At 35.9% G+C, this 25,501-nt stretch overlaps 1 protein-coding gene across 8 annotated transcripts in view; it reads left to right on the top strand.

Annotated features, from left to right (window-relative positions):
• NLGN1 (neuroligin 1) overlaps positions 1 to 25,501 on the top strand; it is a 756,644-nt gene that overhangs the window by 312,686 nt on the left and 418,457 nt on the right. The window lies entirely within an intron of this gene.

Raw genomic sequence — 25,501 nt, 5'->3', positions numbered from 1 at the left:
CAGCTCTGACTAGTTCTTTTTTATATCTTCTAGTTCCTTGTTAAATTTCTCATTTGTTCATTCATTCTTTTATCTGATTCAGTTAGCATTCTTATTACTCATGGTTTGAATTCATCTGGTAAATTGTTTATATCTGTTTTGTTATTTATTTTTTCAGGGATTTTCTCTTGCTCTTTCAGTGGAGAACAATTTCTGTCTTTTCATTTTGCTTAACTTTCTCTATGAATTTAGGTGAAGCCTCTTGCAGTTTTGAAGGGGTGTCCTTATGTAGAAGCATCCCTATTCAGTCTGTATGTACCCGTGCTTTTGGTGGGAGAGCTGGATTTGACATGAACAGAAATCATGTCTTTCTTCATGGTATGCTGACATCTGTTACCTTGTTCAGAGATGGGGTTGGAAATGGAGGTACTAGAGCTGGAGCTAGGTATAAGACAGGGCTTCCCCTATTCTCACTGGTCATCACCTCCATATTGGGGATGGGGTCCAATATGAAATTGATGGAACAGAAGCTGTGAGGGCCACTTCCAAGCTGGCTGTGTTGCCATTAAATGTGTGGTCTCTTCTCTCCCAGCATTGGCAACCTTGTCCCAAACAGGAGCAGTAATGGAGCAAGAGGGGCCCATGCAGGCTCTTGGCTCATGACAGGGAGTGGGCTGCAGCAGGCAGCCACAGATGACATCCAGGCTGCCTCTGATGTGCTGCCTGTGCAGGTGCTGGCAATGACAGCCTCCACTGCGTCAGAGTCTCTGTTCCAATCACTCCCTCTCTGGCCTCCACTGCCCCTACCCTGATGTGGAGCAAGTGGGGCCACATGGGCGCTCGGTGTGTATCCATGTGCAGCCTGTGACAGTCCAGCCACTGTCAGAGATACTGACCACCCCTGCCACACTGCCAGCATAACTGCCAGCAGTGGCAGCCCCACGGTACTTAGACACTGCCCTGGGTCCGAGTCACCTCTGCGTTCCAGGGCCAAGGGCCAAGGGCCAACCTCTTTCCCCATTTATGGCAGCTCTTGCTCCAGTGCAGAGTTGTGAATTGAAGCAAGCAGAGCTGGAGCATTCACTTGACTCAGGCGGTGGCCCGTGCTGGAGTGGTCATGGGAATCTGGACAGTGACTGGAGCAGTCCTCAATTTGCCCTCTCCGTCCTGTCCTGGGAGCAAGCCAATGCTTACACACTTCTCATGAGTGGAGTCCAGGCTTCTCATAGCCCTCTTGTTAATACTAGTGGCCCTCCAATCAGCCAAAGGGACTTGGTTTTCATGTCGGACCTAGGACTGGGGCACCCAAAATATTGCTCGAACCACTCACTCCCCAGGGCAGATCTCTGCATTTGTAACCGTTTTCCTCTGAGTCCCCTCTCAGGGGCACAGGTCCTAACCTGATCACTTCTTTTCCCTTTCTACCCAATTCCATGTGGATCTTTCTTACAGCCTTGGCTCTACAGGAGTTTTTCAGTGAGAAGTTTTCCACATGTTGGTATATTTTTGATGTGTTCACGGGGGGAGATGAGTACCATGTCCTCGTACTCTGCCATGTAGGTCAACCTTCAGTGCTCTAAATTTAAGAGAAGAAAACCAATTAAGTGAATAAAAGGAAATTCCTTACATTTGATCATCCTCTGATGGCAAATCAGATTTCTTTGGAAGCCGTGTAAATGACTTGGCTATTATATGTTTATTTTCCTCTATACACAAAAATAATGTGTGACCCTAGAGTGATTCTCCAACAAGAGTGACTGATTTTACCAAACTAGAGGCGAATACCTCTCTGATCTTTTTTTATGATTCATTGAAAAATAACTCTTGTAGGGAGGTTTGATAGGTGAGTTTTGGTAGCAATGGTATAGACTTTCATTGGACAATATCAACTGAATACAAATCAAAAAGGTGTGCCCCTGATTTCATTATTGCCATTATCTTTATATCCAAGCCAACAGACAATGTAAACTGTAGACCACACAGAGAGGTGCTGATGAATTCAATTAAAGAAAGGAAAAAAAAAAAAAAACTCTGTCAAAATAGAGTGTCTATATAATAAACAATAATAGTGATTAAAATTGCAGGCTCTCTAACACTGCCTTAAATTCAGCTTCTCCACACATTGGGTTGGGCAAGTCACTTAGTCTTTCTAGAGGTATCAGTTTACTCATTTATGAAATGGGAATAATTACAATACCTACCCCATAGGGTTGTTGAGTAGAATTAACGGGGTCATTCATACAAGGTTGTTTCCCAGTGCCCAGAATATAATAGATAATAAAAGCTAGCTTTATTAGGTTTTATTGCAATCATGACACTACTTTGAATATCCAAAGTTGTGTCTTATGGATTCTGTGAGTGAATCTTCATAAATAAGTGGTAGGATCTATCCCTGAACACTGATATGACTGTTTTTGAAGAGCATGTACCATTCTTTTCCAAATCCCATGCTGGTTTGAAAGGGTTCGTGCAACTTTCCCAAGTATCTATTTCATGCATGAAAAATCTTGCACATTTGTGACTAATAATGAGAATAATCATTTTATTAAGCAACCAGTGCTCCAGTGGCTATAGCACACTCCTAAGGAGTATGATGCTATGAAGCATTAATCAAATTCATTTTCCAATTAAGGTGTTAAACTTTTTTTCATGGTCTGTGATCATATGTTTATATTTACAAATATAAACATCTTGTTAATGTGTGTTCACTTTATTTTTCCTAGTTTTATGAATCTCTTGTTTATTTTGGAATTGGACTATAAATTGCCCCAAAGAAGTACCTCAGGGTCCCTGTCATTGTTGAAAAATGGGAAAAGTGAAAAAGACAAGAGCCTTAGAAAATATGCAGTAGACTGTATTAGGCAATGGTTTTAGGAAGCAGAGTGATTTTTTGTGTGTGCCAATGTTTCCATCTTACTACAGATGGCTCTTGCTGGCAGAGGATAAGGGCAGAAGGAAACCAATAAACTTGCCATCTTTTCCTTAAGAAGATATGAATAATATAGCATATTGCTCCTAAAAACAAATTTTTGCCCTAATTCTCTAATACGTGTTTCCTCTTGTTTATCTGCCTTAAGGTTGTTATACAAAGACAATATTTAACCTCCATATTTCTTGTCAAAAATATTATATCACTATTGAGTGTACTTTGTCACTCGGTCTTTCTTTTCTAAACAATGACGTTAGTGTTCCAAAAATGGATGGCAAAAATCGATCTTAACTGGCAGTTAATGATTTTTCAATAAACAACTTAAATCACTTCATGTTCTTTAAATGTAGGAACAAAACTAGAATTTACTTTTTTACAAAAAATAACATGGGTAATTGACTTGATCAAAGATTTTGATATATTATAGTTTAACCAATAATATTTATAATGGTAAAAATTATTCTTATGGAGTAAAATAAATGCAAAATTATATACCTTCATTTGCATATCTGATATATCCCTGGTATAATAAACAATTAGGATGAGTGGGCTAGTATCACATTTAATGTTTTATTCATAAAATATCAAATGTTTTAAGAACATTCATTAAATGAGTTAATTATACTTAATATATTCTATGTAAATATTCTGTGGAAATAAATAATAGAAATTGTAGAATTGTAGAAATACTAAGATTTTGTTAAGCAAGGAATCTTTAAGTTCAGATAGTCTGGTTAATTTGATTTTAGTTCAAAAACTCAGTTTATTTTAATATTTTTCATTAGTTTTCTAGAAAATATTTTCTAGAAAAAATAGAAAACCAATTTTGTCTTAGTGAGTACACTGTATTGAACACAGACTGCATTTCTCTCTTGTTTTTATTTTTCTCTCATATTAGGTGTCTGAAAAGCCTCAGAATAAACATTGTGAATATCAATTAAACTTATAGCATGTGTTATCTGTAACTAACTAGGTAGAAGAGTTTTACTTGACTCTTTAGAAGGCATCCGGTTTAGGTGAAGGGTTACTTTTATTTAAGTCTGTTCTCTTAATATTTCCTACTCCCCTTTTATTTGTTTAACAAACTTTTACCGAGTTCTAAAATGCATCAAGCTTTGGGCAGTAACTTCAGGTATAAAGATGAATTTGACATGCCCTCTCTCCTTCAGATGCTTAGAATCTATTGGAAAAACCAGAGAAGCTTCAAATCAACTGAAAACTGAAAGCAGGGAGGATAATGTGGTTTGAACTAACTATTATGGAGCATAAGTCTGGATGTTACAAAGTGGTAAAATTAAGCTGATTGTATTTCAGTTGAGTAGATTTTGAAAAGAGTTATCAGCTGCAAATCTAACTATGTAGATCCCATGCACTGGATAACAGATGTGTAGCTGAATAAGGAATCAAATAACAAAAAATGTTCACTAGTTTTTCCTCATTAACTACATTTTTACAAGATTATGTAGAATGTTCACAAATTGATGCTTCATTTTACGACTTCCTTTAACCATTTTTAAAATTTATCAGTCATTTTTTAATTTTTAAAAATTTTTTCTGAAAGCTGCTATCCATTTACCTGCAAGTTCTGTGAATCAGGAAATTAAAATACATGAATAGACTTTCAAAATTGCATGCATAAAAAGCTACACTTTTTCTAGACAGCTGTCCATGGAATGTGTCATTTGTTCTTTGAAAAGTCCACATTTAAACTAAGGTTGACACTTTGTCCTTAATTCACGCTGCAATGCTTCTAACTCCCTACGTAATAATGTGAGTTAAGGAATGTATTAATCTACAGTTGTTAGTGCTGTCACTTGGTTCGTATATTTAAGAATGACTTGTACATGTTTCTCTCTGTATGATACAAAAACACATGCATCCATGTATATGTATGTGCTTGTTGCGATCATAAATGAGTTCAAATGTTACACTTACGTCCTGAATGTGAATCTCAAATCACACTCAATACTTATAAGCTGAAATAGTTTCTATAGTAAGTGCAAATAGCTGGAAGACTTTAAAGATTTAGAGAGTGTTTCATGAAACATACACTTTTGATCGCCCATCTGCGTCTTCAATGTCATGTGCACTGGTAATCAAGATAATAGTGTGTGTCTTCCTAATCCAACCAGAATGTCATTCTGAGTGGCCATTTTATTGATGAGTTTAACACTCAACAGATTTAACTCTGTGTAGTTTAAACTCCCCACTAGCGTTATAATTAATTGGTGAAATTAAATATTTATTCAAAGAGTCAATAGAGATTTTGGCACAATAAAAGCATCACAGAGCAAGAAGTAATCCAAGAGAAGCAGATGTTTAAAGATATGCATAGAGTGTTTACTTGATTTGTCCCAGGTTTTACAGCAAGTTAAAAATTATGACCATTATGATATTTTAAGTGATAAAAATAATATATGTTCATGATTTAAAAAATGGAAACATTGAGATGAGAGTGAGTGAAAAAGGGAAAGTTGAACGTCTTTCCCCACATCACATATTATACTTACTCCCTAGAGAAAACAATTTATAATAGTTTTTGGATATCCTTCCAGGGAATGTCTGTGTACATTTAAACATGTGTACTTAATTCTTTTTCTATACAAATGTGATAATGCTTCTCATATTATTCTGAAATTTGCCTTTTCTTCTTAATCATGTGTGTTACATAACTTTAATATTAGAACATGTGGACATATCTAATTCATTTTAAGAAATTCATGGGACTAAGTTGGTTCACTGCTTTGGATGGATGAACTTTGATGGACATTTTAGTTGCCATTTTGTCTTTTTATCATTCCCATTTTTGGATTGACTTAATGACCATGCTGTTATCATGGCCAGTTCATTTCTGGATTGGAGGACAGGTTAGGTTGGTCTCTGTGAAGAGTGTGGATCAAACATGGGTGATAGAGTTGCCGTCACTACCCAGTGATGGAGTTTTAGACAAGTGGAGTAACTTCCCATGCTTCTGTGATTACATTTATAAGATGGATATATTTATAAAGCAGAAACATCAACCCTTGACTTCCAAGGTGGTTAGGAAAATACAGTGAAGTAATATGTGTTGAAGTATTTTGATAAAAGATGAAATCTCTTTTAAACATAAAGTAGATTTAGCATCCAATGCTCTTGATAAGAGTCATAGACTGTTAGCTCAAACCTGGGCAATGTTACATGCCTTGGTCATGGAAAAAGAACTTAAGGTAGTTTTATTTTATTAGACTTCATCTGAGATTTAAGGGAAGTTTGAGATTTCACTGGGCAACACACATGACAGAGTGGATGAATCTGCCTCTCCTTGCTCCTTTGGTTACTGTTATTACAGCTGGTCCTGTGATTCCCACAAATGCAATCTTACCATCGAAGAGGCTTCTGAAATTTTTAGTTATCTTTGTCTACTGTAAGTTGTGGATAGAGACGAGTAAGGCAAATCGGATCTGGAACCTAATTGTGTTGCCCTGTGACAATTGGCGAAGATAGGCCTTTAAATGAGCTAAATACGATAAAGTCCATATAACACAGAGCAAAGTCCCTGACAGACTGATAGGCATTCAGATGTTAATTCCTTGAAATTATATAGATAACCAAATTAATTGAAAGGTAGTAAAGGCAATGGGTAATGGAATTATAGTTTAAAAAAAAAAATCTCAGCAAGATACTTTTACTATAAAACCATAAAAATTTATTGTAAAAAGAGTAAAAAAAAAAACTGTATATGTGTCTTGGTAAACTAATAACTTAATATGGTAGTTCTGAGCACTGAATGTTTTCAAAATTTCATTTCCCCTAACGGCTCCTGTTTTATGAACGTTTGCATTTTATAGAGTTTCTCCCTGGGAGTAAATAGTAAAATAACTGTAGGTATTTTTAGCTACTCGTTCCATATCTCAGGCAGCCCCTGGGAGAACAGGAGAGGGAACAGGTGTGGCCAGGCATCTTCTATTGTGTGCTCAAAGCTTGCCTAGTCCCTTTTCTTTGCATTGTTCTTCACCACCCACGAATTAAAGTTGTTATAGAAGTTTTTCAAACTATAGACTTATGTCTTTTTACCACACTTCATCCCCACCTCCTTTGGTTTAAGTATTCACAACTAATTAGATTTATTTTCAAAAAAGCTAAAATCAGTATGCAACTATAAAAAAAAAGATGAAGTTTTTCATAGGCTGATATAGAAAGATTTCTCGGATATAGCATTAATTTAAAAAAGCAAGGGATAAAACAGTGAATTTAGAGTACTATCTTTTATGTAAAAAAGAAGAAATAAAAATACTTATAGTTTATAATTGCTTGTGTCTGTATAAATACTTTCCTTGAATTTGCATGAAGGATATGGAAAGGACACACACAGAGCCAAGCTGTCACCTACAGGACTGGGGATAAGAGGCAGGGACAGGGGAGGTAAAGCTGGATGAGATGGGACTATGACTTTTTGATGTACCTTGATATTTATTGATTTGATTTTTTTCAACTTTGTGAATGAATTATCTATTTAAAAGATACAATTAAGTGACAAAAATTGAAATCCATAGTGGAGCCAGCAAAATGCATTAGAAGCAGTATAGACTATAAATCTAAGGGCCATGGGGTTTTGTAGCATATTTGCCACATTTTTGGAGCCTGTAACTTAGGACAAGCCACTGAGACTCTTAGTCTCCCAGACTCCACGTCCTCACCTGCTCCAGGCGAGGAGGCAGTAGACTATCTCATACCCTACATGCCAATTTAGGCTGTATTTTAATTGATCTAAGATTATGCATAATCTTGAGCCACTGGTTTAGTGCCATGGGCCACTGAAAGCATGGAAACATATGTTCTAATAAATTTTCCATCCAAAAAGAAATAATATTTCTTTGAAGAGTTCCGTTTTATAATTTCTTCTAGCTGTATTTTTTTTTAAGTAGGGAGATTGCATGAAATAACCTCTCTTAAAATATTTGATTGTATAGCAGTTTTCCTTAGAGGAATTCAACTTTTCCATAAAATTTTAGCCTAGAAATGGGCCCTGATAGTTGTGACAAAACTTGTGGAGCACCAGCTATGTTCTAGGTAGTGTGCTAGGAAGTTTACATCTGTAATTTTCACACCAATCCTACAAAAAGGTGCTCTTACCCTAATTTTTCCTCTTGAGGAAATGGGGCTTCGAGATACTTACATCGTGGAATAGATAACTCTAAGTGTAAAACGCGAGTGTCAACAGGATGTATTAGGGAAGGTGAGAAAGATGAATATTAACATCTCTCTGTGGAATGTGTTAGCCTTAGCTGTGTCTAGAGGCAATAAAGGGCTAGATAATTTCCTTGAGTCTTTTCCCTGACAGACTGGATGTGAGAGAGGGTATAGTATATATCATGGGAGCTTCTCTTGTCTACCTGCTCTCCCACAGGCATGCTCAACAGAGAGACATACTGAGAAGAGTGGACACCCCATGAGACCCACTCAGTGATGCCCACATCAATGGGAGCAAACAAGCAAGAAAGACACACACACAAACCGTACAGAAAGAGGGAGAGAGAGATACACACAGGGAAGAATGCAGACACAGAAATCCATGCCATCAAAAACACAAACCCAAAGCTACCCCCCCCCCCCACCGTAGAGACTGGTGCAGTGAGATGGATCCAGGAGGCTCACAGAGAGAAATACACAAACATACAGATAGAGTGGGACACCGGGTGTCAAAGACATTCAGAAGCAGAAAAAGAGAGACGCATAAATGGAGACACAGAGAAATGTATACAACAGAGAGGGAAAAAGCACGCACCTGGTCAGAGAAAAGCACAGGCAGAATGAAGCAGGCCAATGAGCAGCAAGACACAATGGGGCAGAGTCTCATGCATTCAGAGCCATTTATACATGAAGCGAAGTGCGTAACATGTAACTCCACAAGAATGGAACACGCGCTTAACTAGACAGAAAAATTCACGTTCACACACAAAGAAATACCCAGAGAGACAGGTGTGACATCCACGCACACAAAGACAGACACACACATAAACAGGGAGAGAGACCTATATATCTGTAGCCTGTAGACAAAAAGAATAAAACTTTAGTTCTTAACATAATGATGGTTCAAAAGCTTCCCTGCTTCCCTGGCTCCTCCTGCACTAGGCTGAGGGCCAAGAATTCCCCGTTTCCCAGGCCACAGATGGTGCCACCACCCTTGGATCACTGTGCTATGTTCTTATTGTATTTTTATACTCCTGTTTATTTCATTATGTTCCAGGGAGCAAATTTCTTTCACTCTTTGACATTTATCCCACTTAGGTATTTCCTGATAATTTTCACTTCTTCCTTACATTACATTCCTTAATTTTCTTAAAAGTAGGTTCTGAACTGCTTCAGGTTGGGGTCATTGCTTTGTCTAAAAATGTCTCTTTTTCTATTTAGAATTTCCTATGTAGGATTTCTTCCTATGATCTTTGAGATAGCAAAGTGGATATTCTTGGTAATAGGTCAACCCTCAAAGAATAAAAAATATTGTCAATATTAAATACATTTTAAACCAGTCTGATGTGAAATGTTTTGAGATAAAGATTATTTTTTGACTAGATTATGAAACCAAAAGAATAGAGCTATTTAACACATTTAATGACATATACATATTTACATGAGTTTATATATATGATATGTTTGTATTTATGTGTATAAACACACATCTATCTGTTTATATCTATCTATTTACCTTTCTATCTATTTAAAATATTCCCATGAAATAAAACCTTACTTGGAAGTGGGCAGCTCTTTTCTTCTGGGCATTGTCTTCTTGAAGAGAAGGCACCATTCGACTGGAGCTTGCTGTCACACGGACATTTCTAGCCGGTGTGTGTCATAGCCAAGCTTGTACACAGTGTGGTCAATTTCATATATTTATGTCCAGCTTTTCATTTGAGAGTTATAACTGAAAAAGAGTCAAGATTCCCAAAGTAGGACAAGGGTCTAGAACCCAGATTTTCCTGAAGGTGTGGTTCATGGACCTCATTCATCACCAGATTGCTGAATTCTAGGCTGAACCCTGACCGATCTCAGGGGTAAGGGGTGGTAGGAATTGTCATTGTTGATAAGCTCCCTGGATATTTTTTATGAACACCCACATTGGAAAAGCACTGTCTTGAGAACTAAATTGTACTGATTTTCTTACCAGGATTCATTCTGAAAGGTGTTCAAATACAGAGAAAGGACAGTGTGAGGGAAGTATTCCAGCTGCGAACTTTGTGCATTGAAATTGTCCTGAATATCCCTGTCTATTCAGTTTTCTTTTTTCCTTTTTTTAATGATGAACCATTTTACCCTTTTTTGTACCTTCTCTCTTGTGAGTTTTTCCTCTGCCCTTCTGCTTAAGAAGGAATGTCCAGAACAATTAAGCTGCCTTGCAGAAACAAATTTCTACTCCATTTCAACAAAATAATGTTGAAAATTATTCATTCCCAGTGAAAAGTTATCTTTAAGTGAATCACAGAGGATAAACGAACCCTCGATCTATGCAATTAAAATATTAGATACTATTTCTTAACATGTTCCAAACAGATTAGTTTTAATACTGAATAAATACAGATGTATTCCTATTCAAGGGAAAAATACGTAGGAATGGTAACTTAGGAAACACATATTGGATGATTATTCTCTCTTAAAAGGGATTTATTTATCCAAATAATTCACCACAGGGTGCTCGACATTGCAGCATCTCTTAGTGTATTTAAAATTTACAAACAGTGATTCATGTGCAAATTTTTGAAACACATCTCTTGCCTGAAGTCAACTGCATATTTTTTATTGCTTTAAATTTTAATACAGCTGTTTCAAGCTTTCTATATTAAAACAAAAATTCTGTGATATTCAGGATACGGCTGTTTATTTAAATGTGAAATGTTTTACAAAATCCAATATGATTTCCCTATATTTGAAAAAAATGTGCTTTCTGTTTTCACTGTAAAAATACTGAAGACTAAGTGCAAAAGCATTTGTATTTTTATGGGTAAGATTTTTTTTCCTTCAAAGGCAGTCTTGACTGCCAATAGCAATATGTTAGTATGAAATATGTTATCTTTGATAAATATTATTCTGGACTATCTTACAAGAAGTAGCTTGATTCGAGGCATTTTAATAGCTTAAAGGGAAGAATGAAAATACAGGGAAGGAGAAATCAATAAAGCATGGGGCCTCTTATCCCATATTGATTCTTGTAATCCAGTAACCATTAAATACTTGAGAGATAAGCCTCTTTTAAGATGGCATGTTTATATTTTGAAGATCAAATACCTTAATTTTGCTCATGGGTTTCCCAAAACTCAGTTCATGCACAATTCAGAATGCAAGCTTTCAGTGGCCATGTTTCCTAGTTCAGATATTAAACGAAGTGTCTTGGAGGCACACTGTGACTGGGGTTACCCTCAAGCAGTCACTTCTTACAGCGCTGGTAAACATGATTGCCCTTTAAATGATGCTACGAGTTATGAAAATAAAGCTAGAACATCAAAGTCGGTAATCGAACTAGCAAAAAGTTTTAATATTCAAATAATTTAAAAGTGTCATTTCATTCAGAATATCATTCTTAAAACTTTCCACAAAAATTTTTGGCATTTTAACTGGACAAAGTATTAGAACTGCTGGCTTGTCCAAAACCTGTCAACTCTCTTCTTTGTGCGTATTATTACAATGGAAAGAAAGAATTGCTATAATACTTTGCTTTTAAATTTTCTGTAATTTTTTTTCTAATGCTGCAAACTCAGACCTGATATTTTGCCAGAAAGAGAAAAGGTATTTTTTAATCCTCATTTGCTGGCAATTATTTTCAAATCTATAATGACTAAGTATTAAACGGGTAAGAGTTTTATTAAATACATTTGGAACCTCCACTTTTATAAAGACACCATAAAATACCAATTTTTTCTCCTGCAATTGTTCTAGTATCAATTAATCTAATTTTTTAAATGTTTCACTTAATGAGTTTTAATAATAATTCTTAATATTTAGTGTATCCTTAAAATGTGCCAGAGACTGGCCTAAGAGCTCCACATATATTACCACCTTTAATGTACAAGCTTGTTGTTATTTCTGTCCCCAGTTAACAGATGGATAAATCAAGGACGGGGTTGTCAAGTCACTTGCAAAAAGTCTGACGGCACGTAGGATAGCGGAGCCAAGGTGCAGCATCAGGAAATCTGATTCCAGAACTTGTGTTCTTAACAGGCATATAAGGAAACAAGAGGATTTTAATTTTTAAAAATTGTTTTAAGTATATATGGACTGTTTTCTTTAAGATAATACAGATTACTCTTCTTTTGAATGTGTGATACATTCAGTTCTTTGTGTCACTGCCTTGACCTTTATAATTGGCAGTCCCCACTATTTCCACTTCACTTAATGTCAGTCATACAAAGCTCCACGTTACATGCGAAAAGCTTTTCACAGTGTCTTCATAAACAGCATCTTATCTAGTTCTACAGTAAATTCCTGAAGTGGCTAGAAGGTACTGTCTTTTCCTTTAACAGCTACCGAAATGAAGGCTTGGAGATGTGAAGTGACTTGAACAATGTCACACAGATTAACACGTAGGTAAGTGGCAGAGCTCAAACTAGAACCCAGGCCTTCAGTTACTAATTTTGGGCTCTTTCGCTACAAAACTTGGCAGCTGTCATTTTAAGATGAGCCATTTCATGCCGCTAAGGCCTCTGTGTATTGTGGGAGCAATTGCCTCATGGCTTCAGCATCTGGGCCCCAGCGGGCCTATGGAGTCCACAGCACTGGGACAAAGTCACAGACTCAGGTTCAGGTGTGATGCTCTCCATCTCAGTGGATCATGCTTCCTGCCTTCTTCCAACTGCCTTGCTTGCATGAAGCTAACTTCCTGCTTACTTAGCATCTCTGTTAAGGACAGGAAATCTGTGAGGCTCATTCCTTCTGCAGAGCACAGTACTCACATATGTATGTTTTTTAATCCTGTATATAGTATACAACCTTGTTTCTCTCTCCTCATACCAGAGAAGAGTTACCCAGCACATCTTATCTTCAGCTTCCTCTCATTTGTAATTGTTTCATGTGTTTTCTTCATCATTTCAATGCACCTAATGCCATGTGAAAAATTAGCAGCAGAGTTTACTCTCAGTGGGTAGGGAACCTCTCTCTCTATATATCCCATTGTGACACTCCTGGGTTTCAACTGCTGTTGTATTGATCTCTCTGAAAGCAATTTTATGACGTTTCTCTGATATTCTGTGGGGTCACAGAATAGTCCTGATGGTATGAATCTCAGAATAAAACAGATCTGGCTCCACATCCTGGCTCCCTACTTATTAGATAGAAGATATTGGACAAATCTATCATTTTTCTAAACCCTAGACTCCCTTTCCAACCCACCTATAAATGGAATAATAGTAATTCTGGTATTTGAAACAGTTAGAAGGAGTCAGTGAGATAATCCTTGTGGGGTAGTCAGTATAGAGTCAGTCTTCTTGAACAAGTTCATTAATCTTTACGTCCCAAACTATTAAATGAAGATAATACCACCTACTTCATTATAATAGCTAACATTTGGTTGACCATTTACATTGTATCAAGTAAGCAATTTGGTATATTGACTAATTTAATTCTTTTAACAGCTCCATAGGTAGGTACCATTATTGATACCCCTATTTTACAAATAAGGAAATGAGTCATAGACTTGGAGAAATTAAGATCACAGAGCTTGTAAGTAGCAGAGGCAGGATCTGAAACCAGGTAGCATAGTTCAAGAACCTGTACTTTTAATCACTATTCTGTATCGCTTGGCTTAGCCTAACAATTAAAAATCTATGAAAACCCGTTGTGTGTTAGGCACAAAATAAACACTCAGTTGATGACTCATCCTTAAAACTCCTTCTGCCAGATTGTCATTGTCAGAATACGGAGCTATGTGTAGCTAATATGGAAATTGTTCTTGGGCGAAGAAGTACTTTAACGTAATCTTTCTGGATTCTGCTCTGTTCTGTGGGCATTTGCATTTACGGAACTGAGTAATGCAGAGGGTAAGAACATTATAAAGTCATGTAGCTAGTATATGGCTGCGTGGGAATGACCTAACTCTAAGTCTTTTTATTTTAATTCATACTATGATAGAAGGTATATTTGATTTGAGGCAATGGATGGAAAAGAAGTGAAAGACAAACAAAAATTTAACCTTCTCTATGTTAACCCCTTTTCTAGGCGCTTTTAATTATTATAACAATATTTTTAGGAGAGTTAGCATGGGGCAGCTAAATCTCTGTGGAATTAAAAAACATGCCCAAGGTTACACAGCTAGCACATGAAAGAACCAGTATCTAAACCTGTGTATATCTGCCTCCAAGCCCATTACAATACAGGCACAATATCAAGTAGTATTAACACATATTCTAGGAAATACATAGAGTAATGGACTTTTGGGTCTTTGAGATTAATCCGAGGTAATATTAAAAATATAAACTATCTACCTGGAAAGGATATCAGCCTATAACACTGTGGCTGGGTGCTGGGAGCCTCCTGCTAAGCCACGCATCAACTCTTTAGTTTCTTAAACTGGCCCCAGTGAGGATATCGGGGTGGGAGGTGGGGTAGCCTAGATCCAGCGCATCTTAGGTGACAGAGTAGAGGGACTCCAGGCGTTCTGGATAATAGTAATTTGCTAACTTGTACAGGGCATTTCACTATTTCACTGGCTTATATGGCCAAACATTAGCCCTGCTATTCTTGTTCTTCTTTTAAGTCAAGCTGACTACTTAATTTGTCCACACTTAAATTATTCCATAAACAATTCAGTGTAATAACATGCATTACTGGGAAATCATTCCTCTTAACTTGTATTACTGATTTGGTTCAAACTCTATGATCTTTATCTTTCCAAATCTTGGCTTGGTTTTAGTATTTTTCTATTTTTCCTTTTAAAAGCACTTCTATAAATATTTATTTTTATTTAAATTTTAATTTTAATGATGTTAAGTAAAATGCTGATTAGGGGAGTACTAAAGGTTTTATAGTTGTAATATACTTATGATAGGTTTATTAGTTTGTGGTTTATTTAAAAGAGATCTATACTACATCAGGTACTTCCACACCTGATTTTTCCATTTCTCTGCTTGTCTTTTACTGCCTTGTGACTTACGGTAAAGGAGCTAAATAGACTGGGTTATAGGAAACTAAGGTCTAGACCTACCTCTGCTTTTGACCAGCTTTGGGGCTGGACAAAATCAGTTCACACTCTATTTGTATTTTCTGGATGACCTGTGAAGTCAGAGTCATAGTTGTGCGGCAGGGTCCTTTTTAGCTCTAGTGTCTGTCCTGTGAATCTGGGCATATAATCACTAGATTCAAAAATGTATCTACAGTATCTATTGTAAGCTTAACATTTGCTGTATCAGGCGAGAAGGAGCACAGACTCGTGTCCCCAGAGGACTCCAGTGTGCGTGGCAAGTCAACCCATGAGGAGTGGAGTACATGGAGTAGAAAGAGACTGCCCCACTGAGGACCACAGATGTTTAACAAGGATGAGCATGTGTGAGCCTGGAAAGTCAAGAAGTCATTTTAGGAAGACACAGTCAGCACTAGTGCAGCTTCCTCAGGACTTCAGCATTAGAGGGCTTGTCTTCACTGGCTTATTTCCTGGTGAGACCCACTCGGATAATAGGATCTTAATAATTACTTGTTCAATTTATTTATCTTACTCGTGAAGATAAAATGCAGTAACGTCCAGGAATTAAGGTATTTTCACAATCAGATCTTGCTGAGCGCTATGGAACTACCTCTAGTTCATATCCTGAAGATAGCAGTTTAGTGCAAAACACGCAGCAGTACTCCTTTTCTCAATGTAAAAACATTTTGCACATATTCTAGAGGACATGCCCTATGCTCATCCACCTCTTTTCCCCCTCTCTGAGGTGAGTTGATTATAATTAGAACTTTGAAGAATTAACTCTATGGGATAAAACACACACGGTGTGAGTGTGAAGTCACTTTTCTGTGCAATTTACAAGACTCAAAATGGAAAAAATATTTTATTATTTTTTGTTTTGTTTTGTTTTTCCTCCCATTTTTTGGTAAGAACATTTAAGTTCTACTCTCTTAGCAAATTTCAGTTATACAGTGTTATCAACTATAGTCACCATGTAATGTATTAGATCCTCAGACCTTATCTACCTTATGACTGCAGGTTTTTACCCTTTTACGAACCACTTCCTACTTCCCCCAGTTCCCAGACATACCAGTTATTCTTCTACTGGTTCTATAAGTTTGGCTTTTTTTTTTCAAGATTCCACATATCAATTGATACCATGCAGTATTTGTTTATTTGTCTTTCTCTGTCTGGTTTATTTTACTTAGCATAATGCCATCCAGGCTTATCCATGTTACTGTAAATAAGAGTACTTCCTTCTTTCCTAAGGCTGAATAATATTCTATTGTGTATATACACACTACATTTTCTTTATGTATTAATGTACTGTGGACACTTAGGTTGTTTCCATACTTTAGCTATTGTGATAAATGCTGCTATGAACATGGGAGTACAGATATCTCTTTGAGATAATGATTTCATTTCCTTTGGTTATATACTCAGAAGTGGGATTGCTGAATCATGTGGTATTTCTATTTTTAACTACTTGAGAAACCTCTGTACTGTTTCCATAGTGGCTGTACCAGTTTACATTCCCACCAACAGTGTACAGGGTTTTTCATCTACATCCTCACCAGCATGTGTTAGCTCTTGTCTTTTTGATAAGAGATATCCTAAGAGATGTGAAATGATATCTCATTATAGTTTTGATTTGCATTTCCCTGATGATTAGTGATGCTGAACACCTTTCCCTGTACCTGGTTATCATTTGTAGGTCTTCTTTGGAAAAATGTCTATTCAGGTCCTGAATTTTTTATTGTGTTTTTTTGTTTTTTTTCTACTGAGTTGAATGAGTGCTTTATATATTTTAAGATATTAACCCTTTATTGGATATGTGGTTTGCAAACGTTTTCTCTCATTCTATAGGATGCCTTTTGATTTTGTTGATGGTTTCTTTTTTTTTCTGCACAGTTTTACAGTTTGATGTAGTGCCACTTGTTTATTTTTGCTTTTGTTGTCTTGCTTTTGGCATCAAATCTAAAAAATAATTCCTTAGACCAATGTTAAAGAACTCACCCCCTATGTTTTCTTCTAGGAGTTTTAATGTTTCATGTTTAATGTTCAAGTCTTTAATATTTCGAGTTGCTTTTGTGTATGGTGTAAGATGGAGTCCAGTTTCATTCTTCTGCACATGACTGTCCAGTTTTCCCAACACCATTTATTGAAGAAACTCTCCTTTCCCCACTGTATATTCTTGGCTCCTTTGTTGAAAATGAATTGACCATATATGCATGGGTTTATTTCTGGAGACTTTATTCCGGTCTATTGAGATATGTGTCTGTTTTTAATACCAAATACCATACTGGTTTGATCACTGTAGCTTTGCAATATAGTTTGAAATCAGGAACCGCGATGCTTCCAGCTTTGTTCTTCTTAAAATTGTTTGGGCTATTTGGGATCTTTAGAGTTCCGTACAAATTTTAGGATTGTTTATTTTATTTCTGTGAAAAATGTCACTGGAATTTTGATAGGGATTGCACTGAAACTGTAGATCACTTTGGGTAGTATGGGCATTTTAATAATATTACTTCTTTTAATTTATGGACATGGAATACCTTTCCATTTATCTGTGTCCTCTTTAATTTCAGCAATGCCATAATTTTCAGTGTGCAGATATTTTGCCTCCTTGGTTAAAGCTATTCTTAAGAATTTTAATCTTTTTGATGGTATTATAAATGAGATTGTTTTCATAAATTTTCTTGCTGATATTTTATTGTTATAGAAACACAGCTGATTTTTTGTATATTGATACTGTATCCTGCAAACTTACTGAAATAGTTTGTTAGTTTTAGTAGGTTTTTGGAATCTTAAAGTTTTCTGTATATAATATCAGATTATCTGCCAATAGAGACAATTTTACTTCTTTCTATCTGATGGAAACCTGTATTTCTTTTCCTTGCCTAGTTGTTTTGGATAGGACTTCCAGTACTATGTAGAGTAAAAGTGGTGAGAGTGGGCATCCTTGTCTGGTTTCTGGTCACAGAGGAAAAGCTTGCAGCACTTCATCATTGGGTATGATGTTATCTGCACACTTGTCATATATCACCGTTACTGGGTTGAGATACCTTCCCTCTATACACAATTTGTTGAAAGTTTCTTTTTTTAATTATGAAAAGATGTTGATTTTTTCCAAATGCTTTTTCTGTATTTCTGGAGATGTTCCTATGATTTTTATCCCTCATTTTGTTAATGTGGTGCTGTCACATTGATGTGTAAATGTTGAACCACCCTTGAAACCTTGGAATAAATCCCATTCAATCATAATGTATGATTCTCTTAATGTATTGTTGAATTTGGTTTACTAACATTTTGTTGAGGATTTTGCATTTATGTTCATCAGGGATATTACCTGTAATTTTCTTTTCCTGTAGTGTGTTTGTCTGGCTTTGGTATTGAGAATAATGCTGGCCTTGTAACATGGATCTTGAAGCATTCCCTCCTGTTCTGGTTTTTTTTTTTTTTGGTGGGGGGGAAGAGTTTACAAAGGACTGGTATAGCTCTTCTTTAAATGCTAGAATTCAGAAATGATGTATTTTGGAAAGCAGTGGAATGAAAAGATAAAATCTAGAAAGAATAAGGAGGGTCTTATAGTCAGTCTGGGGCATTTAGTCTAAGATAACAAGGAATAAAGAGATAGTAAAGACTTTTAAACAGAGTAGTGAAACAATGAAAGTGGTGTTTGATGAACACTAATTTGGACTGCATTTTAGAAAAATATTTTACATGATTTGTTTCCATTTTGAATAAAAAATCTTATTTTGCATGAATTTCTAAAACCTCAAAATGAGTGTTAAACTATATTTAGTTTTCATCTGTCTTGTTATAGCTATTTTAAGACTCACAGTACAAGATTGTTGTATATGTTTTTGCATTTCTGTTCCCATGGAGTGCTTGCAGTTTTAGTCTTAGAAGGACTTGAATGTGCATACATTTTAGCTGATGATAACTATTAAATCTTTTTCTGTTTGAATTCATCACTATCATTATCTACTACTTCAAAACTTACAGGATACGGGAGACTGCTTGGAAGACAGTCTAGAGTCTGGGTGACAATGGGAGCAACCACGAGGCTACTGTAATAATTCAGGCATGTACTAATGGTGGCCACAGACAAAACACTTCGGGGAAAGGGTGAGAGGAGGGAAATTTATCTTGGAAAATTGATAAAATCTGGCTAAGATGAAAGGGAGGAAGACAGAACAGTTAAAGATTATTTCCAGATTTACAGTTTAGAAACAGAGGGAATGGTTAGACCTCTGAAAGCAAAACCTAGGTTGGGAGGTAAAACTGGCTTGAGGTGGACATGCTGAGCATCTCTGTTGTACTAAGAAGGAAGTGAGCTATCCAAGCAGAAAGATCTTGTGGACTATATTTTTCTATGAATATAAGAACAGTTAGGATATTTTAATTCTCAGTATGTTAATTCTTAGGCAAAATAAATCTAAATATGTGTTTAATAGAACAAAATGTTATTGAAGTCTAGTCAGTTTACAATGTTGTGTTAATTTCTGGTGTACAACATAAAGTTTCAATCATACAGGTACATATATATATTCCTTTTCATATGCTTTTAAATATTTATAAATATTTATAAAAATCTGATATACTGGAGTCTTAGATTTTACTTTTTGGTGACATTCACTTTATTTGCAAACAAAAATAGAATAAGATGTTATAGGCTCTTTTTCCTGATCTAATTTCTTGTCATAAAGCTATTCTCATCGGATGAAGACATAATGCAAGGCCTCTGTATAAAATATTCTCTGCCATATTTCTTAGTGACTTTGCCTCTTTCTGATTTTCTGTTTAAGATTCAGATAGGGCAGAGTTTATCAGTCTGCGCTTAAACCTTTCAAATGGCTTGCTATTGCTTTTAGGATTAAGACAAAAGTCCCCAGGCTCGAGGAGCTGCATGCTCTGAATGATGTCTGACTGCTTCTCTGTTCTCATCGCCCACTACTCTCTGTTCTCCCCTGTGCCAGCCACACTGACCTTCAGGCTCCCTCCCATTTTAGCGCTTTTCACGTGCTATTTTTTTCTGGCCAGCCTCCTATTCCCACCCTCCCTACCCACCCCCAGCCTCTCTTCCAGCTTAGTACTCACTTATCCTTCAGTCCTTGCACCGCTTTGCACTTAGTCCATGAAGACTGCCTAGGTTCAGCCAGGTTCCCTTGTATAGCCTCTGGTAGCATCAAGACTTTTTAATCCCTAACACAATTTCTATGTGTTTATGTGTGTGATTATTTGTTAAATGTTTCTTTCTCCAACAAAATTAATTTTCATGATTGCAAGGGTCCTGCTTTACTGGCTCACCATGTATCCCGAGGACCTAGCATAATATATGTGTGTTGAATGACTGAACACTGGCAGCCACGATGAGGGTTAGACTACTGATGCCATCTCAGTCCTTCAGCCTGGCTAAGGGAGTTCTGAGCATCTGGTGGCACTTGTGCCCTTACCATACTCCGGGTGCATCTCTGGCTAATACGTGGAAAGCCAGGGCAGTGGAAAGTGTATCTTTCCAAAGTACTAAAGGATTTATGCAGCATACAGCCATGTGGTTCCAGAGGGGAAGGAAACATTTTTCTGACATTCTTCAAGTTATAAAAATACTGCATCTGCATTTTTTAAAACAATCAAACAAATATAGTATTAAAAATAATGAGCTTATGCAAATTTGGTGATGCTTAGATTAGGGTTAACCTATTTTGCTTCCTTTTTACCTACTTAACATTTTTTCCCCCAGATCTGATCATTTTTATTTTAGACAGGATTGTTTTTGACTTCAAAGTGTGGTAATCAAGGTAATTTTAGGAAGAAAAAAACTTTATCATATAAACATAAATGAGCTCTTCTCAGTGTATTGGACTCAAAAAGATTTCTCCTTCCCTCTTTCCTGACTTCAACATCAGATTCTCTTTTTCCCAAAAGTCATGTTTTCAGCTGTGCTCTTCCTCTGAAAAACTGTCTGAGGGAATGTTTTGTGTTCACGTAGGTGTTTTCTTCCAACAAAAAGATAAAGCATGGAGCATGCCTGCTGCTTTCATACCCTTGGAAGCCAGTCTCTTCCATAGCATGTGTACATATGAGCCACCAGCCTAAGCAGGCAGCTTGCCTAAAAGATACTCAAACATCGTGAATGTCATAATATGCCACCGAAATTTGCACAGATACGGATTCTTTGAAAACCATTAATTGTTCCAAACTTTCAGTATCTCGTCATAGCCGTTTGCATTATTTTATCATAATGCAGATTTATGACATTACTCAAAAATTTCTTAATTAAAAAATTTTCAAGAAAGAAAATTATTTTTCAGCTATGATATTTAAATATAGGTTCATGTAATTGACAGTTTAAGAATTGTGATAACTTTTAGTTACATAATATAGTAATATCAAATTAATGAGAAGTATTCCAAATCAGTTACTTTTACCCATTTCTCTATTTTCACGAGGTGTATATTGTAGTTATAGAAAATCGACTAAATTTCAGTGGGTAAAATTCAATACCTTTGCGTGGACACCAATTGTTGTGATATCTGATTTCTTAAAGTCATTGTATTTTAAGGTTTATTAATTTGGAAAAAAATTAGATATGATAATATACTGCCATTTTTATTTAAAGTGTATCGAATTCTGGCATTGTCCTCTATATGTTCATCAGACATAGAGTTTTACATTCTTGATCCTAGTTTTATAAAGTAAATTTTTCCTAAGAACATCCCTGGAAAAATTTAGCCTGTTTCCAGTCGCTCCAGAACAGTGGCAGCATGCTTGCATTTCCCCATTCTGTGGAAATGGCCTTAGGAATCCTTCGGAGTCCATTTACTGCAAAGGCTGTCAGGTAAAGAGGGCGGGGAAAGAGCACAGCAGTGTCATTAGCCAGGGCTCTCTATCTATCACGGTGGGACTCACTGGAGCCTGGACCTCTAAATAATCCCCAAAATTTCAAAGACGTATTCTCTTAAGAAGGACACATTTCTCATGGAGGCCTTTCTAAGTCAGGAGCTAATGATACCTCAACCTATTTGCCTTTTGCAGATATGCGTGACACAAAGTACAGATGATTTCTGCTGAATTGAACCTGTAATGAAGGAATTTATAATCAGTTCTAATGTATTTGAGACCTAAAGTGTATTAGACCTTCATCAAAGGGAATGATAAAAAGCCACGTTAATGTGGGTAGATAGTAATTATTTCAGAGCTTATAATTATTCTCCAGTTAACTACAGGGAAATGCTGATATTTTTATTCCTTTCTTAAAAAATAAAAGGCACTGTGGTCAGATTGATTTTTTTTTTAAGATTCTAAAATGTTAGAATGCATTATACATCCTTTGTATAGGCTGATACTTTGAGTTATATTTATGTTAATGGCAAAGGAAGTATTTTGGGTTTAAATGAGTTCAAAGTTCATGGTTAGGAGTACCTTTGCACCTTTCTTAGTCCTGTTGTTTCATCACTGACTATTTATTGCCTATGGGAGATATAAAGTATAGTAATTACTCTCACTCCCTTTCAAAAAGACACGAGGTCTGCTTTCTTATTAACTCTGATAAGAGTTATGTGTGAGTTCCTCAAGGAGGACAGACCCTACAGAGTTTCGAGACAGAGTAAATCACTTCTGCACTGAGGTCTTAGAGGACTCATTTGCTTTATGTTTTGGTGATTTAAGAGACCCATTTAAACTGCTGGTACTGAAGATGCACTATTTGTAGTTTAAAAGAAGCATAAGCTGTGCTTGGAATGTTGATAATGATTGTTATTTATGTCTAAGGGTAAGTGTTTTCCCCTTTGGGGAAGTCATGTTGATCAACTTGCAGGAATACATAGTCTCTAAAATGTGGTTGCCTGCTTTTCATAAGAAACGTAATGGCAGTTACCTCTTTCAATGTTTTATTTCTATTAAAAATTTTTCACATCAGTAATTGCATCGATAGTAACAGATTAAAATATAATTTAAAAAAGCCAAAGTTGTTAATATCCAAAGAAGAAGGGAGATCAAGGCAATGGGTTTTCTTCCCATCTGGGGAATAAGGAATCCGAAGAGCCTGTAGGATCTGTTTCTGTAATCCACAAGCATATGTTCGCCCTGCTGAGGCTTCCTCTGAAAAACCAATGTTGAGTTAGTCAATTTGCAACCCAAAACCTTTCAGATATTTATTCTCAGTGCCTTTAGGCACACAAGATAAAAGAAATCTGTTTTCCTTCTTTTTATAATCTTTTTTATTTTTTTGCAGAAAAACCATTATCATCCCTCTTCTTCCTAGGTAACCTTCAAAAAATCAGATTTCTAAAACAATTCTTGATGTTAAGAAAACCCAGCTATGCTTGACTCACTAAAATACTGCCAGAACTCATACTGTGGGAACAATTTAAGATCGTCCAATAATAAGGTTTTAAATAAAACCTACTGAATAGTATCAATAAGTGAAATTCTTTATTTGGAAGAGTGACTTAATCCTTCTATAGAAAAATGATGTCCTCATCTATTTATGATGCTGAAGCAATATCTGTAGCTGCTTCTGACTCTTCAGATTTGCTACATTAGGACATGTTCCATGTAGTGTATGCATGTGATCATTACCCCACATCAGTTAAGAGGCATGCAGCTTCCTGAGTAGGGAAGATGAGAATAAATAAAGTAGTAAAAAACTAGTTAACCCATTGCCTTCATGGAAAATTTCTCTCAAGTACGCAGTATCATTTCCATGGCTTATCCACTTATGCAGACCCAGAGTCAAATAGCAACTGAGAATTAAGTCCCACATGCAAATAAGTGGGAGATCGTGTTTTAATAAAACATTCTTTTACTGTTACAGCTCATGTAGACCAAGAGCTACCAATTCTGAATGAGTGTAAAGTAGGTAAAGCTATTGTCTCTTGGCTGTAGAACCTGAACTATTTCCCAAAGAAGTCATGTAACTTGCCTTGGGTACCCTAGTGGGGGAAAGAGTCATGTTAATCATCCAAGAGAGATATCTTATAAAGCCCCACATTTAATTTAATTGTAGTAGGTTTTACATTTGTCTCCAAAAATTATTGAACTGAGGATTCAGAAAAAAAAAATTTGAGCTCACTTTAGGGGTTTCTTAATATAGCCGAGTTAAACAAATTAAGTAATTTAACTAAAATTGGAAAACAGGTGTGGTTTTGTCAGCAATAAATAACTACCACTGCATTTAATCCATGTCGTTAACCAGCAAATAAAACCATAATTTCTACACAGAATCATTGAAAATAGAAATGCAAGAAAATATGTTTGTTGAGGTTTATTTGTTGACTACTTTAGGTAATTATAGAAAAATGAAAAGCTTGAAAATTTTCTAATATTTTACATGATGACTTAAAGTTGGCAATATCTCAAATACAGTTCTGGTATAGCAGTATTTAAATTTAAAATAAAAATATTTCTATTTCAGAAATGGAGCAACATCATTGTACGAACATCAAATAATACTGAGGGTACTTTCTGCATTTAAACGGGGTCATACTAAAGAAATGTAGATTTTTGTGAGCTTGTAACTGAGTGCTAATTAACTTAAACTATTGCTTTCATCTAAGTTTTTTTCTTAATGGAATGATTGCTTGAGGATTGTAAAATATATCATTTAATTTACTGTGTCCAGCTCCTCCGTCTGTATTTGAAATGGTCTTGAAACCATGATCTTACAGTTGAGTAGTCAATGGGTCCCTTAAATTACATCATCAATTTCTCCATTGCCAATTTTTTGATCTTTGCTAGTTATTATTATTTTTCAAGGCTATCTCTCTGAGTTGATGAAACATAACTGCACTATATCTCATTTTTTCCTTCTGTTTTCTGGGATGGTGTTTTTTATTCTTTGAGTTCTGTGGTATTAGGTGTAGTTTTGAATTAAAAACAGAATGCATAGTAATCGCTGAAAAGCCTTGGAAATCTCTCAGAATGTTTAACAATCCTTCCCTATGAAGTGTGCTTAGAGTTAATGCCTGCTTCTTTGCTATTTGTATTATTGAAAGCGACATGTGACTTTCAGTCCTCCTTTTTTTCTTCCTTTTTCTATGAGTGTTATTTTATGCATGACAGAATTCTCTTGCTTACTGTTATGTGGCTGGCTGTCTTTTAACTTAAGTGACCTGTGTTTGTAATGATTGTTTTTTGCATGAGGATTATGAAATGCCATACAAATTAAATGGTTGTGGAAACAAAAAGAAATGTAGGGCTTCAATTGCATTTTTGTGTGCTTAATATGTCAATTATGTGACGCTTAAAATTACTTTCATATGGCCTTTGACTTCCCCTTTGGTGTGCCCCTTTATTCTAGCAAATTAGTATTGTTAAGTATAATAAAACATTTATTAAACATTCACACTATTTTAATACAATTATTATCCTAAAACATGATCCCATTATAAATAACCATACTGGGCATGAAATTGCACTAGGGCCTAATTCTATTATATTTCTAAATTGATTATAAAATGTAAGCC

The sequence above is a fragment of the Camelus ferus genome, chromosome 1 (assembly GCF_009834535.1).
Source record: "Camelus ferus isolate YT-003-E chromosome 1, BCGSAC_Cfer_1.0, whole genome shotgun sequence".
In the NCBI taxonomy this organism is placed as follows: domain Eukaryota; kingdom Metazoa; phylum Chordata; class Mammalia; order Artiodactyla; family Camelidae; genus Camelus; species Camelus ferus.
This window is presented reverse-complemented; position numbering and strand designations above follow the sequence as displayed.